This window comes from Prionailurus bengalensis, chromosome D1, assembly GCF_016509475.1.
Source record: "Prionailurus bengalensis isolate Pbe53 chromosome D1, Fcat_Pben_1.1_paternal_pri, whole genome shotgun sequence".
NCBI classification, from domain to species: Eukaryota; Metazoa; Chordata; class Mammalia; order Carnivora; family Felidae; genus Prionailurus; species Prionailurus bengalensis.
Window position 1 is genome coordinate 40,433,396 of NC_057346.1, and position 16,270 is coordinate 40,449,665.

Here is a 16,270-nt window from a genome sequence, read left to right on the forward strand (position 1 = left end):
AGCTGAAGTCAGAGGCTTAACCGACTGAACGACCCAGGCGCCCCTGCCTTTCTCTTGATGGGTCTGTAGCTGTGGCCTTGTCATGCCCTCTGACTCAGGTTGATGAGTGCTCTGGAGGTTCTCTTTTGTTCTTGTTCTTGCTATTTCCCGTGGCCCAGCCTAGGGGCTGAGGTCCATCCCCTGCACTCGAGGACTTTGCCTGGTCCTCTGATTCCTGCCACCAACCACATTCGAGTTTCCCGTCCTAGTCTGCCACCTGGGGTGAGGCTATCCTGTAAACCTCTGGGATTGTGGACACTGACTCTTAGCCATGACCTATTCCTCTCACCATTGTCCCTGAATACTTGGTTCTAGGTATTGAGTGTACTTCTTCCCAGTCTTATTGATGCAACAAAGTCTGCCTCGCCCCGCCCCCCCGTGTGCACCAGTAGCCTTGAAGAGTTCATCCAGACCCTGTTCTGTCCGCCTTCTTTTGCTGTGGTTAAGCCATCTTTGTTCAGTGATATCATGATAGATCACAAGAGTCCTAGCTAGTGGTACACTTACAAAAGTTTTTTATCTTTAACTGTTATTCTTGCAAATAAGACATGTTCACGTTGGAAAGAAAAAAAAAACCAATAAAGAAGTAGATAAAGTCAAACATGAAGAATCTCTCCCCACAATTACAATCCATCCCTTTCCGCAAAGGTAAAAATTGGGTAAATGTATCTTTAGACTTTGTATTATGTATATACACATTATAAATAGATGAACATACATATGTACATAGAAGATATAATATGGGGGGATCTTCAGTCTGTTGTTTTCACTTCATTCTATGTAACAATCCACGTTAGTATATAGATCTACCTATGCTTTTGAACGCCAACACAGTATCCCATAGTTTGTAGGTACAGTTTTCTATGTTACCACGATTCTGTTGATATATACTAAACCTGAATCCAATTTTCCAGCACTCCAAATAAGAAGGTATTATAGATTATTACATCAAATGCTACAGATACTTCCACAAGTTAAATCATTAGGCATACATGTATAAACTTTTGATAAGCAGTAAAAAAGTTATTTCACAAATATTTTATAAAAACTTGCATTTTACAATAGTGAATGACAATGTCCATATCCTTGCCAATATTGAGTACTTCCCACCTTTATCAGTTCACCAATTTAGTGAGTGAAAATGGTATCTCATTAATTGGTATTTTTTTAAACTTTTGACTGAATATTTTTTCCAAATGCTTAATAGTCATTTCTATTTCTTCCTCTGTGCATTGTCTATTTGACCTTTTTTTTTACATTTTTATATTGTAACTTTTTTATAAACCATAATTTAGATATTATTCTTTTTTTAAATGTGTTGCAAATATTTTCTCCCAATCTGTTGTTTGCTTTTCAAACTTTATTCGTAATACATTTTAACCAAACAATGGTTTTAAATTTTTATGTAGTTAAATCTGTCAATATTTTCCCCTATGGCTTCTGGATTTCATGTTATTCTTAGAAAAGCCTTCCCCATCCCACATTATAAAAAATGTTCATTTCCTCTAGGTATAGTTTTGTTGTATGTTTAGTTCTGTAATTCATATTTGTACATGGTATGAGTGAGAAATCTTACTTACAATTTACTAAATACACTGTTGTTTCCTTACTTGTAATAAGAGATTTTGGATTCTACATTCTAAATATATATGCCTCTGTCCTTGGACTTGTTTCTGGTCCATTGATCTACTTACATATGACTGCAGTGAGCTTTATGTGAACCCAAGATTAAATGGCTCACATTCTATTAAGAGAGGATGGTTGCTCTTAATTTATATTTGTTTCATACTAATGAATACAAGTTTAGTGCTTGACAAAAAATTTTAAGAGGGTTTGGAAGTGGCTTTCTTTAACACTGGTCCTTTGGGTTCTACATTAGCTTTAGGGGTTCATAAGGAAAAGAAATTACGTGAGTCTGAAATTTGAGGACAACCTAAAGGGTTTGTTCTCCAGGTTCCCTATAGTCTATTAAAAGATCCTCAAGAGTTCCACTCATTCACTCATCAGTTTACACATATTGCACAATTATTATATACCATGTATATTGTACTAAGCACAAGAAAGATAAAACTAGACGCACACCCTGTCCCCAAACAATTTACAGCCTCATTAGGGGACACAGAATGGGTTCTAATGGGTGGACAGGAGCTCACCAGGTAGCAGACGGCAGGCCAGGTGGTCCAGCACAGCCAGCACGGACATGGGTGCAGGCCATGAGTCAGCCTGGAGCACTGAGGCAATGGCGAGGGCTCCCACGGGCTGGGGGAGAGAGGAAGAGGGAGACGGAGCAGCAGATGATGCCCTTTGGAGAGACAAGCAAAAAAAAAATCAGGAAGCTGTCTTGAACTTCATCAATAAAGAGTCACAAGAATGATTTTCACAGGAAGATGAAATTACCGTTTTTACATTTTCAGAAAATCACTTTGGTTGGAGTATGAAAAACAGAGAAAAAGAGAATGAGGGGAGAATCACGGAGACATTCGAGAGGTTGTTGCAACATCCGGGCTATTGTGAGATGGGTAGATATATGTAGTGATATATCTATGTATAAAGTGATGTATCTATGTATACAGTGTATCTGTACATTTATCTGTAGATAGATTGAGAACGAGGTGTTTGCAGGTCATGTAATGGGGTTAAATAGCCATGTTGTTGTCCCTTCAAGTCACATTAATAATGATTCATTAGGGGCGCCTGGGTGGCGCAGTCGGTTAAGCGTCCGACTTCAGCCAGGTCACGATCTCGCGGTCTGTGAGTTCGAACCTCGCGTCCGGCTGTGGGCTGATGGCTCGGGGCCTGGAGCCTGTTTCCGATTCTGTGTCTCCCTCTCTCTCTGCCCCTCCCCCGTTCATGCTCTGTCTCTCTCTGCCCCAAAAATAAATAAAAAACGTTGAAAAAAAAATAAATAATGATTCATTATTTTAAAAAGGCAAAATAATTAACCCACACATGCACTGGCAGCCTATTAAGAGATTTTTATTGATAATGGGGTGGACCAGGCAACAGTATGTGCATAAATAGAACATTGGGCAGTAAAAGTTGCTTACAAATAAATTTCTAAAGAATATTTTTTGAGTCATTAAGATAAGGGAGACTTAATCTTGGGTTACATTTCATTTGTTTTTATTTTTTATTTTTTATTTGAGAGATAGAGTAAGTGGGGGAGAGGGACAGAGGGGGAGAGACAGAGCAAGAGAGAGAGGGAGAATCCCGAGCAGGCTCCATGCTAAGTGTGGAGCCTGATGTGGGCTCGACCCTGGGATCGTGACCTGAGTCAAAATCAAGAGTCAAACTTAATCTTCTCCTGGCTAAAATTTTGAGAGGGGCCATCCACCCTGTTGAAATCCAAAACATCATTTTAGGTCCAACCAGTTCCAAGCAATGACTCTAATTGTGGTATGAGGGTAACTGTTCAGGTCAACAGTACTCTTCAAGTACTCTTGTGAAGGGTTTCCAATTAGACTGGGGTAGAGGGTGTTCCCTACAGCAGAAGTCTGGAAGCCAAGATGCTTGGAAAGAGTTCTTCCTGGGGTGCCTGGGTGGCTCAGTTGGTTGAGCCTCCAACTTCATCTCAGGTCATGATCTCACAGTTCGTGAGTTCGAGCCCCGCATCAGGCTTGCTGCTGTCCATGCAGAGCCTCCACCGGATCCTCTGTCCCTTTCTCTCTCTCTGCCCCTCCCCAGCTCATGCACTCTCTCTCTCTCTCTCTCTCTCAAAAATAAATGAACATTAAAAAAGAGAGAGAGAGAGAAAGAAAGCGTTCATCCCTATTTCCCCTGGGATATACCCACTGTCCCTCTGCATTTCCTATTGTCTTAGAAATTTTCCCTTTGTCTTCATCCAAATTTATATTTTATATTCACTTAATATCAAGTTGATCAGTTAATATTTGCAGAGGGTCAAAGAAACTCCCCCGATCTTGTGGTAACATGTAGAATAAAGCTCATATTCAGCTGTAAAGTTGTCAGTGATTCACAGGCAGGTTATCATGTATCTCAGGATACTAACGCTCACAGAAACAGAATGACACAGGAAATTTGAGGCTAAGTTGAACGGGAGAGTCATTGGGTGCATTTGGTTCTTCCGTCTTTCCTGATGATGGTTCTGTCACTTGGTATAGGATGTGGTTGTTATGGTGACAACGTGGAAGAGGGGAACCTTGTCACTAGAGTGAAATGTGGCAAGGTAAGAGAGCTTTGGGCATGTTTGTTTGTTCGTATTTATCTTGCTCAGGTCTTAAGACATACATAGCCGGCTGCCACCATGAGGCCAAGGATATCTAGGGTTGGTTCCCCTCCTCCCTGTCACCGGCACACAGGCATTCTTGCTGAATCTGTCCCACCGTGTCTGATTCATTGTACTTCCTTTTGATGACTTTTCTCTCCAGGTTTGTCATCCCGTAATGCTATCTTGCTTCCATCACGAACCGATCCATCAGTCTTCATCTGTTTATAACTAAGCTGTAATGAGAAACAGGGTGCTTGCGCAAAATAAGGAATCTGTCTAGATACTGGTGGTGTGCTGAAACCTGTTCTCCCTCAGCAGCACATCCAGACCTGGGCTCCCCTCGGGCAGGATCCCCACTACATGCATAGAGGACCCAGCACAGTGCCTGGGACATGTTTCTAGTAGGATTTATGATAAGGGAAAGAAGCAGATAAATATCTCAAAACACCCAATAGAAGGTACAGAAGACAAGAGAGAAAGAAGACAGTTGTCACAACAAGGAAGGACAATCCCGGTGCACGGCAGCTGACATGCTTTGGTGTGAGGGTGTGTGTGCGCGAGCCTGTGTGTGTGAACAGCACGAAAGAGACCAAAACATATTCGTCAAGCACTCTGAAAAGAACTAGAAGGAGCCTGTTTTGTAAGGTCAAATACAACTCTAAATTATAAGAGAGATCTTACTCTTTGAATTTTGCTTTAAGGGGGAAAAATTTAGATTTTACATTTCCTTTGACTGGTTCACCTTAAGTGCTTTGGGAATCTTTAAAAACAGTTTTAGAATGAGCTTGTTGTGTCCCGGTCACGTGCAAGGCACAGTATTGGCATCCTCACCTGAAATACAGATGGTACCACAAACAAACAGAAAAAAAAAATGCACAAACAGCTCAAAATTGAGAAAGAGGAAAGTAACACGAAGAGCCTGTGTGTGGGGTGGGGGGAGGGGGTGTTCGGAGAAGGGAGAGGTCTCACAGCTAGAGGGAAACATATATGAACATGCGTGACCACGGCCTCTGGAAATGGCGGGGTTCAAGCGGGCAGTGCAGCCAAAACAGGAGGAATGGTGTGTGGTTGTGGCCCCCAAGTTGCTGGGTTTGGCTTGATGCCCCACGGTGCTGCAGAAGGTTCCCACAAAGTCTCTTGGCCCAAGTTCGGTTCATTAGGCTGGCCGCCGGAAGGGAGAGTTCCTATTGACAGTCTTGGAAGTAACTCAGAAGGGGGAGGTCAGGAAGGGCATCTGCAAGGTTTGGGGGCCTGGGTTTAAGTGGTTTAGGGTAGGCTTTGATGATGGGCAACTAATTTGGGGTGACAAATTTTGTGACGTTATAGGAATGAGCCATTCCTGAGAAGGAAACCTGTCTACGAAGAAGCTGTCTGAGCAGATGAGCAAAGCGTATTGTTCCCATAGCGGAGCCGTTTGCCTAGATAAGACCAACCGTTTTATCAGGTGATTGGGATTTCCTGAGGCACACAGTGAAATGAGATATTGACGTAAGCCCTTGTCTTCCTGGGCAAACATTTTCACAGAACAAATGATGAGGCTGTGTAGACGTGGGTGGTCTCAGTTCACTGTTCTACAGGGAAGCCAAGAGGAGGCAGGTACATCAGTTTCCCGGGTTGGCACTTGGGACGGGGTGGAAGATAATGGGACCTGAAGCCTGAAGGTGGGTTGTCCCGAGCCATGGTGACACAGCCAGGTGGGAGAATGAACTATTAAGTTGATATAACCTCTTTGAAATCTGTAGCTTTTATCACTGCCATGTTGCTGGCTTTGACCACCTGCTTTCTATTTATACTGCTGCCACTGCAAGTAGAGTTTTCTCTGTATTTTTCCTGGGATTAAAGTCTTTTTATTTTCATATTTTTTGGCGGGAGAGGGAGAGCACGAGTGGGGGAGGGGCCGCGAGAGGGGGACAGAGGATCCAAAGCGGGTTCTGCACAAACCGCAAGATCACGACCTGAGCCCAAGTCCGACGCTCAACCGACTGAGCCACCCAGGTAGAATTCCAGCCACCCTGGAATTAAAGTCTTTAAATGACCCCCATCCTCTGGGCTCTCCCTGCCACGCTTCCTACCTGCTGCTTCCAGAGTAATCTTGTCAACATATAACTTGGGTCACGTCACCCCCCCCCCCATCACACAGCTGTTGGACTCCAGGAAGTAACCTCTGCTAGGGCCTGACCCTCCCCACACTTCCAGCTCCTGCACTGTCCTGTGTGTCCACGAGGACCCGTCATGCCTTCGGACGTCACCCTGGGGTTTGGCCACAGGCCTTCACATGTAGTGAAACTGCAGAGCTCGAGGACACCATGGACAGGGCCTGGCCTTCGAGTTGAAGGGTGTAAGTTACAAAGGCACACTCTGTGTGACTAAGTCTAAAATAGAGATCAATGCATGATGCTTAGGGTTTAGTGTGCTTTCGATGTTGTTTTCTTTACAAGCGGCTTTCTAAGCATTGTGCTCAATGTATTGAAAACAACAGCGGTGCCCCGTGGCTCGGTTGGTTAAGCGTCAGACCTCTGCTTAGGTCATGATCTCACAGTTTGTGGGTATTCGCTGCTGTCAGCACAGAGCCTGCTTCAGATCCTCTGTGCCCCGCCCCCCACTCTCTCTGCCCCTCCCCAGCGTGTGTGCTCTCTCTCTCTCTCAAAAATAAACATTAAAAAACAAACAACAACGTGGTTTCAAGAAAGAGTATGAAGCATGTGTGTTTTCTTTCAATCTTGCCTACTGCAGTTTCCCCCTCATTATATGTGAAATCCTGGGGTTGCAACAATTACTTTGTTGAGCACGTACTTTGTGCCAGCCACTTAACCACATGCAGTCATTCAGTCCTCCCCGAGACCACTAGAGGTGGCTTTTATCCTCTGCGTGTCACAAATAAGGAGCCCCTGGAGGGGGGGCAGGGGTGGTGTCAGAAAGTTTAGATAATGATGCTAAGTTCTCACAGCTGGGAAGCAGCAGGTCAGTATTTAATTTCAGGTGTGTTTGATCCACATCCCATGCTGCCCATGGGGAGCTAAATTTGCAAACCCAAACTGCAGAGGGTCCCCTGTACCTCCACCTTACTCCATAGCAACTCGCCCCCATCCTTTTGTTCCTGCTCCTTCCTCAGGGGACCAGGTGGCTCATGCTGACCTTCTAGCCCCTTGGAGAGGCCTTGCATTCACACCTCCTCCCACACGGCACAGCAACACCACCGTCCCACCACTCCCGCAGCTACTCAGGCTGTCCTTTCTCTTCCACTGCCTTTGGCCACCATGATGAACACTTCCTCTGGGTCAGGCTCAACTAAGCACTCGACAAACATTACTGCATTGAAGGTTCACAGCAAGCCTCGCCGTGTGTGTGGGGTTGTGGTAGGCATTTAGAGAAGTACTTCAGTTTAAACCATCAATGGGCTGAGCTCTTCCATTTCTCTTGCAAGCATTGGACTTCCTGTACACAGAAGCTAATGTGACCGTTTCTGGTTCTGACAGACCTGTCATCTCGTTTTCTTGCTGCCTTTCCTCCTATCAGCAGGTCTTCCCTAAACCTAGGGAAGGCCCACTTTGCCTTGGATAGTCTGATTTGGACATAATCTTTACACAATCCTTAACGGTTCCTTCTTTCATCGCCAAAAGTACATGGTCATCCTACCGAAAAACCGGCCATCGCAGCTAAGGAGAAAGAGCGTGTGTTTTGCAAGGTGGTAAGAGTCACTGAGCCTGCAAACCAGGGCTGCTCTCAGAAAGCCTTGTCCCGGGAGTGCCTGTGTGCATCTGTCTCTTGACCTCAGGGTCACAATCTCTCATGGCCCTGAGTACATGCCCCACACTGGGCTCTGTGCTGGGCACAGAACCTACTTAAGAAAAGGAAAGGAAGGAAAGGGGAGGGCAGGGGAGGGGAAAGGAAGGGAGGGGAAGGGAGGGCAAGGGAGGGGAAGGGAGGGGAAGGGAGGGGAGGGGAATGGAAGGGAAGGGAAGCGAGGGGAAGGGAGGGGAAGGGAGGGGAGGGGAATGGAAGGGAAGGGAGGGGAAGGGAGGGGAGGGGAATGGAAGGGAAGGGAGGGGAAGGGAGGGGAGGGAAGGGGAAGGGAGGGGAGGGGAGGGAGGGGAAGGGGAAGGGAAGGGGGAGAGGGGAAGGGAGGGGACTGGAGGGGAAGGGAGGGGAGGGGAGGGGAAAGGAGGGGAGGGGAGGGGAGGGGAAGGGAGGGGAGGGGAGGGGAAGGGAAGGGAGGGGAGGGGAGGGGAAGGGAAGGGAGGGGAGGGGAGGGGAGGGAAAAGGAAGGGGAGGGGAGAGGAAGGGAATGGAGGGGAGGGGAGGGGAAAGAGCCTTGGCAGGCAGGCATCTTTGAGACCTGAAAGTAAAACTCACTTATTTTCTTCTCCTGGCCCAGGTGGGGCTTTGTTCATATGAGTGATGCTGGCTGTGTATGCTGAATTGCTATCGCCATACCTAGTGGGTCATGCCAGCCCTGGAGTGAGCTATAGTTTCTTTTTGCAAGTAAAGAAGAAAATGATGTGTTTGCAGTCCATCCTAAGGAAGAGAAATAGCCAAAGAAACATGGGAATTTTCTTGCCCCATGTCAGGATGGGTTTCCCTGCTGAAGTAAAGCCTTCCTTTAGAATGTATTCATCAACAGCAGTGTGCAGGCTCAGCCTGTGGGGCGATGGAGATACAGAACTTGATTTGGAAATTGCAGTTTGGGCAAACATTAAGAAGGTTCTGCTTTGGGGGGCACCTGGTGGCTCACTTGGTTGGGCATCCAACTTTTGGTTTCGGCTCAGGTCATGATCTTAGGGTCTTGGGATTGGGCCCTGCATCCAGCTCTGCACTGAGCATGGAGCCTGCTTGGGATTCTCTCTCTTCCTCCCACTCTGTCCCTCTTCTTCTCTCTCTGTTCCCCCCTCTCTCTCCAAAAAGAAGTTTCTGTTTTTAAGCTTCCATATGCAATTAGAAAAATGTGTTACTGTGCTATTGAAAAGCAATTAGTCCCTGATTGGGGGTTCCTGGGAAGAAAGAGCTCCCGTAGAGATACTCTGATTTGATAATAAAGCAAAGTTAAGAATATTTTGAAGGAAAAAATGCTTGCATGGAGGCAATCTAAATGAATACCAGTATTGGTGTACCTGTCAAACAAATAGGTATATTATGAAACACTGACACAGTGGGGCTTCCCACGATACAGAGTTTATTTTCAGGAGTCACCTGCTACCTCTTAATGGATTGATGGCTAATGAGTCTAGTCTTACACCAGCTCCCCTGGTATTGGGCAGATGTAATTGTTCTTGTTTCATAGATGGGGAAACTGAGACTTGGAGAGAGTCCCAGATTCTCCCACATGAACTCAGCGTGGATTCATGTAGACATTTAAGCAAGTTACTGAACTTGAGCTTCTGTTTCTGCATCCATAAAATGGCAATAACAACCCCTAACCCATGGAAATAATAAAGGTGATGATGAGTTTAAAGCCCTCCCATAGGATCTACCCTTCAGCCGGAACTCAAACAATGATAATTGACTTTGCATCTATTGCTGTGGTCTTCTTCCTCCTCTCCCTCACCATCACTGACTCTCTCTACCACAGATGTGGTAGAAACCAAGTTATTAGGGGTTTAGCAGGCAAACCTAGAAGAGAAGAGTTTTTTCCTTGTTTTGATGTCTCTTCCTCAGGACCTTGAGCTTCTCAGAGGGCAGGGACCACGTGACTCCCATCTGTACCTCCTTCTTCAAAAAAAAGTAAAGCAGTCTGTGAAAAAAATCTCTGAGTGTAGCTGACTTGGCATGTGGCTAATCAATGCCACCGTCCCTCTCTCTGGCCCGGCCTGTGGCTTGGCCGTGCACACTGGCCACCTGAAGTAGGTCATTGGCAGACTGCTTTGTTTAGCCAGACTCTTCGTTGACCTAGCTTCAGGGTGGGGTCAGCCATCATGTACAGTTTGGTCTCATCCAAGAGCATTTCAAGTGGCTTGCTGATCACCAAGCTTATACCTTACTGCTATAAAAGAAAGTGCATTGATGCTCTATGAGTATATTTCAGATCATTTTTCAGATTTCAGATTATAACTTGTCACCGTAAGATTTTCCAAAGAGAAGAAGCAGAGAACTGTATTATAGTTGTAGGCTTTTTCAGTGTCCCAACCTGGAAAGATAAAGAATTGTAATCCTTAATCTGTTTTAGAACGAACACGCATTCTTGAAAGTTTTATATTTAACCATCTGAACTTATTGCTAAGGTAATTGGCAAGTCGATACATCTTTCACATTTACTGTCCCTCTGCCATGTCTTAATTTGTTAGGAAACTACTGAAACGTAGACATTCAAATGTGCATTATTCTTCACAATGGTGCTCTTGAGACACTGTATACTTGCTCCTACAAGCCTGTGGTCTCAGGGATGTGTGCAGATTCCTCTTTGGGATCTATCATTAGAAGTCAGGCTGTAAGTTTATAACAAAATCAACTTCAATTCCAGCCTTAGTTTTCAACTCTCTCTGCACTTTAGATTCGCTAGGGAGCTTAAAAACCCAAACCAATGCCTAGCTTACCATAAGGCAATTACATCAGCATAGCTGGGCATTCACAAGTTTTTCTAACTTCTCAGGTGATGCTAATATGCAGCAAGGATTGAAAATTACTCCTCTTCTTTTAACAAACAGACACACCCTATTTCTCTTTGAATGATTTTTTTTCACTGCTTCTGAAATTTCAATCGATCATCAAAATACAGAAATGTAACAACTTTGAAAACACTCACCAAAAGAAAGAAAAAACAAAGTGCTACAGTCTCCCAAAGCAACTCCTGAATTGTTTTGAACCATTCTTATTAGAATAAACATGTACCTTCTTAGGGGACCATTTAGAAAAATAGAAAACTTGTCACTTGCTCATTCATCTTCTATCAATGAACTTTTGGGCTGCTATGTTTTTGGTAATTGTAAATAAACCTGCTATAGACATTTATGCGCAAGTCTTTGTACAGATGTAAGCTTTCATTTATTTTGCATAAATACCTAGGAGAATAGCTGAGTCATAAGACTATTTATAATAAAAAATGAAAGGGGGCACCTGGGTGGCTCAGTCGGTTAAGCGTCTGACTTCGGCTTGGGTCACGATCTCATGGTTCGTGGGCTCAAGCCCCACGTCTGGCTCTGTGCTGACAGCTCAGAGCCTGGAGCCTGCTTCGGATTCTGTGTTTCCTGCTCACGCTCTCTCTGTCTCTCAAAATTAAATAGACATTTAAAAAATTTTTTTTTAATGAAAGCTATGTATAATAATGTATGCTTGCAAGAAACTGTCAACATGTCCTCCAATATTTAATTTCACACTCCATCCTATAATATATGAGAGTTTCAGGAGCTCTACTTCCTTATCGACATTAGATACTTTCAGGCTTTTGGATTTTAGCCACTCTCAAAAGTATAAACGTTGAGGTAATTATGGCTTAAATTTACATTGCCATCATGATTAATACTGACCATTTTTTTCTTGTTTTTTTTTTTTTTTAAATGTTTTGATTTATTTTGAGAGAGAGAGAAAAGGAGAGAAACAGCACAAGTGGGGGAGGGGTGGAGAGAGAGGGAGAGAGTGAGAATCCTAAGCATGCTCCAGGCTCAGCTCAGAGCCTGATGGCAGGGCTCAATCCCATGACTGTGAGATCATGACCTGAGCTGAAATCAAGAGTTGGACACTTAACCAACTGAGCCACCCAGGCAACCCCATTTTTTCTTGTTTTTATAGGCCATTCACATATCTTCGATTGCAAAGTGACTATTCAAATCTTTCACCCATTTTTTTAGGTAAACTTTTTATTTTGAGATAATTGTAGAGTCACATGCAGTTGTAAGAAATAATACAGACATTCTGTGTACCTTTCACCTAGTGTACCCCAACGGGTAACACCTTGTAAAACTGTAGTACATGGGGCGCCTGGGTGGCTCAGTCGGTTGAGTGTCCAACTTCAGCTCAGGTCATGATCTCATAGCTCGTGGGTTTGAGCCCCACGTCGGGGTCTGCGCCGACAGCTCAGAGTCTGGACCCTGCTTTGGATTCTGTGTCTCCCTCTCTCTCCACCCCTAACCCGCTCACATTCAGTCTCTGTCTTTCTCAAAAATAAATAAACATTAAGAAAAAATTAAAACTGTAGTACAATATCACAGCCAGTTACCACCATTGCTACCGTTATCACATTCAGATTTACCCCTTTGTCCATATACTCATTTGTGCATATGTATTAGTTATACATGATTTTATAACACGTATACACCGTATTCCCATGTTCACCATCAGTCAAGATCCAGAACAGTTCCGTCATCACAAGGAGCCCTCATGTGGCTCTTTCATAACCATATCCACCCATCCCTAAACTCTGCAACCGCTAACCTATCTCCGTTTATAAACTGTGTCATTTGAAAAGTATTGTAGAAATGGAATTATAGAGTCCATAACCTTTTGGGATGATTTTTTTCACTCATAATTCCCTGGAGACTCATCTAAGTTGTTGCTTGTATCAATAGTTTGTTTCTTCTTCTTTTTTTTAAATAAGTGGTATTCCATGGTGTGGATGTACCATAGTTTGTTTAACAGTTTACCCGCTGAAAGACATCTGGGTTGTTTACGGTTTTTCATTATTATGACTAAAGCTAAGTGATCATTCTCGTATAGGTTTTTTGCTGGGCCATATGGTAATTGCATGGCTTGTTTCTAAGGAAATGTAAACTGTTTTCCAGAGTGGTGGTATCATTTTACATTCCCACTAGCAGTTCATAAGGGATCCAGTTTCTCTGCACATTCACCGACATTGGGTGTTCACTAGTTACTATTCTGATAGGTATGTGGTGATATATAATTGTGGCTTCAGTTTCATTGCTCTGATGGCTAATGATGTTGAACTTTTTTTTTTTTCAGGTGCTTATATGCCATCTGTATATCCTCTTCTGTGAATTTTCTGGTTTTTTTCTGTTTCAATTGAAATGTTTAGTCTTTTGCTCTTGAGTTTTGAAAGTTCTTCATATATGTTCTCGATACTAATCCTTTGTCAGGTGTGTGGTTTGCAAATATTTTGTCCCAGTCCGTAGCTTATCTTTTTATCCTCTTAACAAGATCTGTTACAGAGCAAACCTTTTTCATGTTGATGGGTCCAATTTATCCATTTTTTTTTCTTTTGTGGATTGTGCTTTTGTTGGCAAGTCTAAGAACTTGTTACTTAGCTCTACATCTCAAATATGTTCTATTGTTTTCTAAAAGTAGTTTTACATTTTATATTTAAATCTGTCATCAATTTTGACTTAATTTTTGTGTAGGTAATGAGGTTCAAGTCAAGATTCATTATTTTGTCCATTTTTTTTGAGTTGATCATCTTTTTGTTGTTGAATTGTATCTATTCTTTATGTATTCTGGATACAACTCCTCTGTCAGATAAATGTATTGTGGATATATTTCCCAAGCTATTTACTTTTTTTAACAGTATCTTTTGATGAACAGAAAAATTTAATTTCAATAAGGTCTAATGTACCATGATGAAGACTATGGTTCCTTTTTAAATTAAATTAAATTATGCAATCCAAGCCACAAATCAAATCATGATGTATGTCTGTGAAACCTTCCAAAAATTCATATACTGTATAGTCTAGTGATCAGCTTTTTATTTACACATTTACTCTTAAAATGCCTTTATGAAAAAAATCTTTCTTTCTACTGTTATGTCCTCTCTGTGAATATTAGTAAGTTAAAACATCCTATACATCATATCCGGACACTTGATGTAGGAGATTGTTGATTACATTTTCATGGAGACATTTGACTTTTCCAAAAGGTTTGAATCCTATCTACTACAAGACTTAATCAACAAAATAAATAAAATCTTCCCTTTACCATAAAAAAAATTAAATTAAATTAAATTAAAATTTAATTTAATTTTATGTCATTTTATTTTATTTTTGAGAGAGAGAGAGAGTACAAGCAGGGGAGGGGCAAAGGGAAAGGAAGAGAATCTCAAGCAGGCTCCATGCCCAGCATACAGTCCATTGCAGGGCTTGATCTCATGACCATGAGCCGAAAGCAAGACTCAGACACTTAACCGAGCTACCCAGGCACCCCTTGTTAGTGCTTTTATATCTCAGCTAAGAAATCTTTGCTTACTACAAGGGCATGAAGACATTCTCCTGTGTAGTCTTCTAGAATATTTATCATTATGTCTTCTACATTTAAGGCTATAATCTATTTTGAATTATTTATGTGTATGAACTAAGGGAGGGATTGAAGAGGTTTTTTGCCTCCCTCTTTTTGATACCCAGTTTTTCCAGCACCATTTGTTAAAACTAGTCTACTTTCCTATTGAGTTGGCTTGGTGATTTGGTTAAAAATCAGTTTACCATATATGTATGGATTTATCTCTTGACTCTATTCTGTTGTATTGATTTATTTGCTTATCCTTACGCCAAAACCACACTGCTTCTTATAATGTAGCTTTAGAATACATCTTGAAATCAGATCTTGTTAGGTCTCCAAATCTGTTCTCTTCAAGATTATTTTGGTTATTCCACATCACTTGCATTTATATAGGTTTTCTATAATCAGATTGCCAAAATCTTGAAAAAATCTTGCCTGGGTGGCTCAGTCGGTTAGGTGTCTGACTTTGGCTCAGGTCATGATCTCACAGTTGGTGGTGTGGGTTCGAGCCCCACGTTGGGTTCTGTGCTGAATGCTTGCTCAGAGCCTGGAGCCTGCTTTGGATTCTGTTTCTTCTCTCTCTGCCCTCCCCCACTTGGGCTCTGTCTCACTCTGTCTCTCAAAGATAAATAAATGTAATAAAATTTTTTAAAAAGAAACATCTTGCTAGAATTTTGATTAGGATTTCATTGACTCCATAGATGAATTTAGGAAAGTAGATATTTTAATACTTTTCGAATCCACGAATATGGTATATCTCTCCATTGATTTTGGTCTTCTTTCTCTCTGCAGTCTTTTGGAGTTTTCAGCATAGGGACTTTGTACATCTTTTGGTTAATTCTATATTTGATCATTTTTGTGGTATTGTTATTGTTTTTATTTATTTTTTCACTTTAAGAACAGCTATAGTTTTTTAAAAATTTACCCTGCATCCTGTGACCTTACTAAATTCACTTACTAATTCTGGTAGCTTTATTTTGTTTTGTTTATTTTTTTAACTTTATTTTGAGAGAGACAGAGAGACAGAAAGCATGAGTGGGGAAGGGGCAAAGTGGGAGAGAGGGAATCCTAAGCAGGTTCTGCACGGTCAGTGCAGAGCCCGACAGAGGGCTTGATCTCATGAACCGTGAGATCATGACCTGAGCTGAAATCAAGAGTCAGTTGCTTAATCTACTGAGTTACCCAGGTGTCCCTTGTTTGTTTGTTTGTTTTAAAGATTTTATACGGTTTCTACATATAGGATCATGTAATCTGAGAATGAGAGTTTTACTTTTTATTTTTTCTTAATAACATGTGTGTCCTTTGTTTCTTTTTCTAACTTATTATAAAGCTAGGGCTTCCAGTAAAGTATTGAAAGAAATGGTGGGAGCATACATCTTTGTTTCAATTCAGGGAAAAAACATTAATGATTTCACTATTAAATATGTTATTATTTGTAGTTTTTTCAAAGATACTCTTTACCAGCTTGAGGAAATTTACTCCTATTCCTGGTTTTCCAAAAGAAAATTTTTTGTCATGAATGAATGTTCAATTGTGTAAAATGATTTTTTTGCATGTATTGACAATTTTCTCTCTTATTCTGTTAAAATTACAAATTACATTGATTTTCAAATGTAAAATTAACCTTATATTCTTGGGGGACCACCTTGGTCATGATGCAGAATCCTTCTTGTATATTTTTGGAACCAATTTGCTAATATATCGTTACGGATTTTTGCATCTCTGTTCAGGAGGGACATAATTTTTCTTTTCTTGTATGTTATTTTTCTTTTGTTTAAATGAAATTGCAATGCTATAAGGAAGTGTTATGCTGATTTCACAAAATACACTGAGAAATGTTTTCTCTTCCTCTAT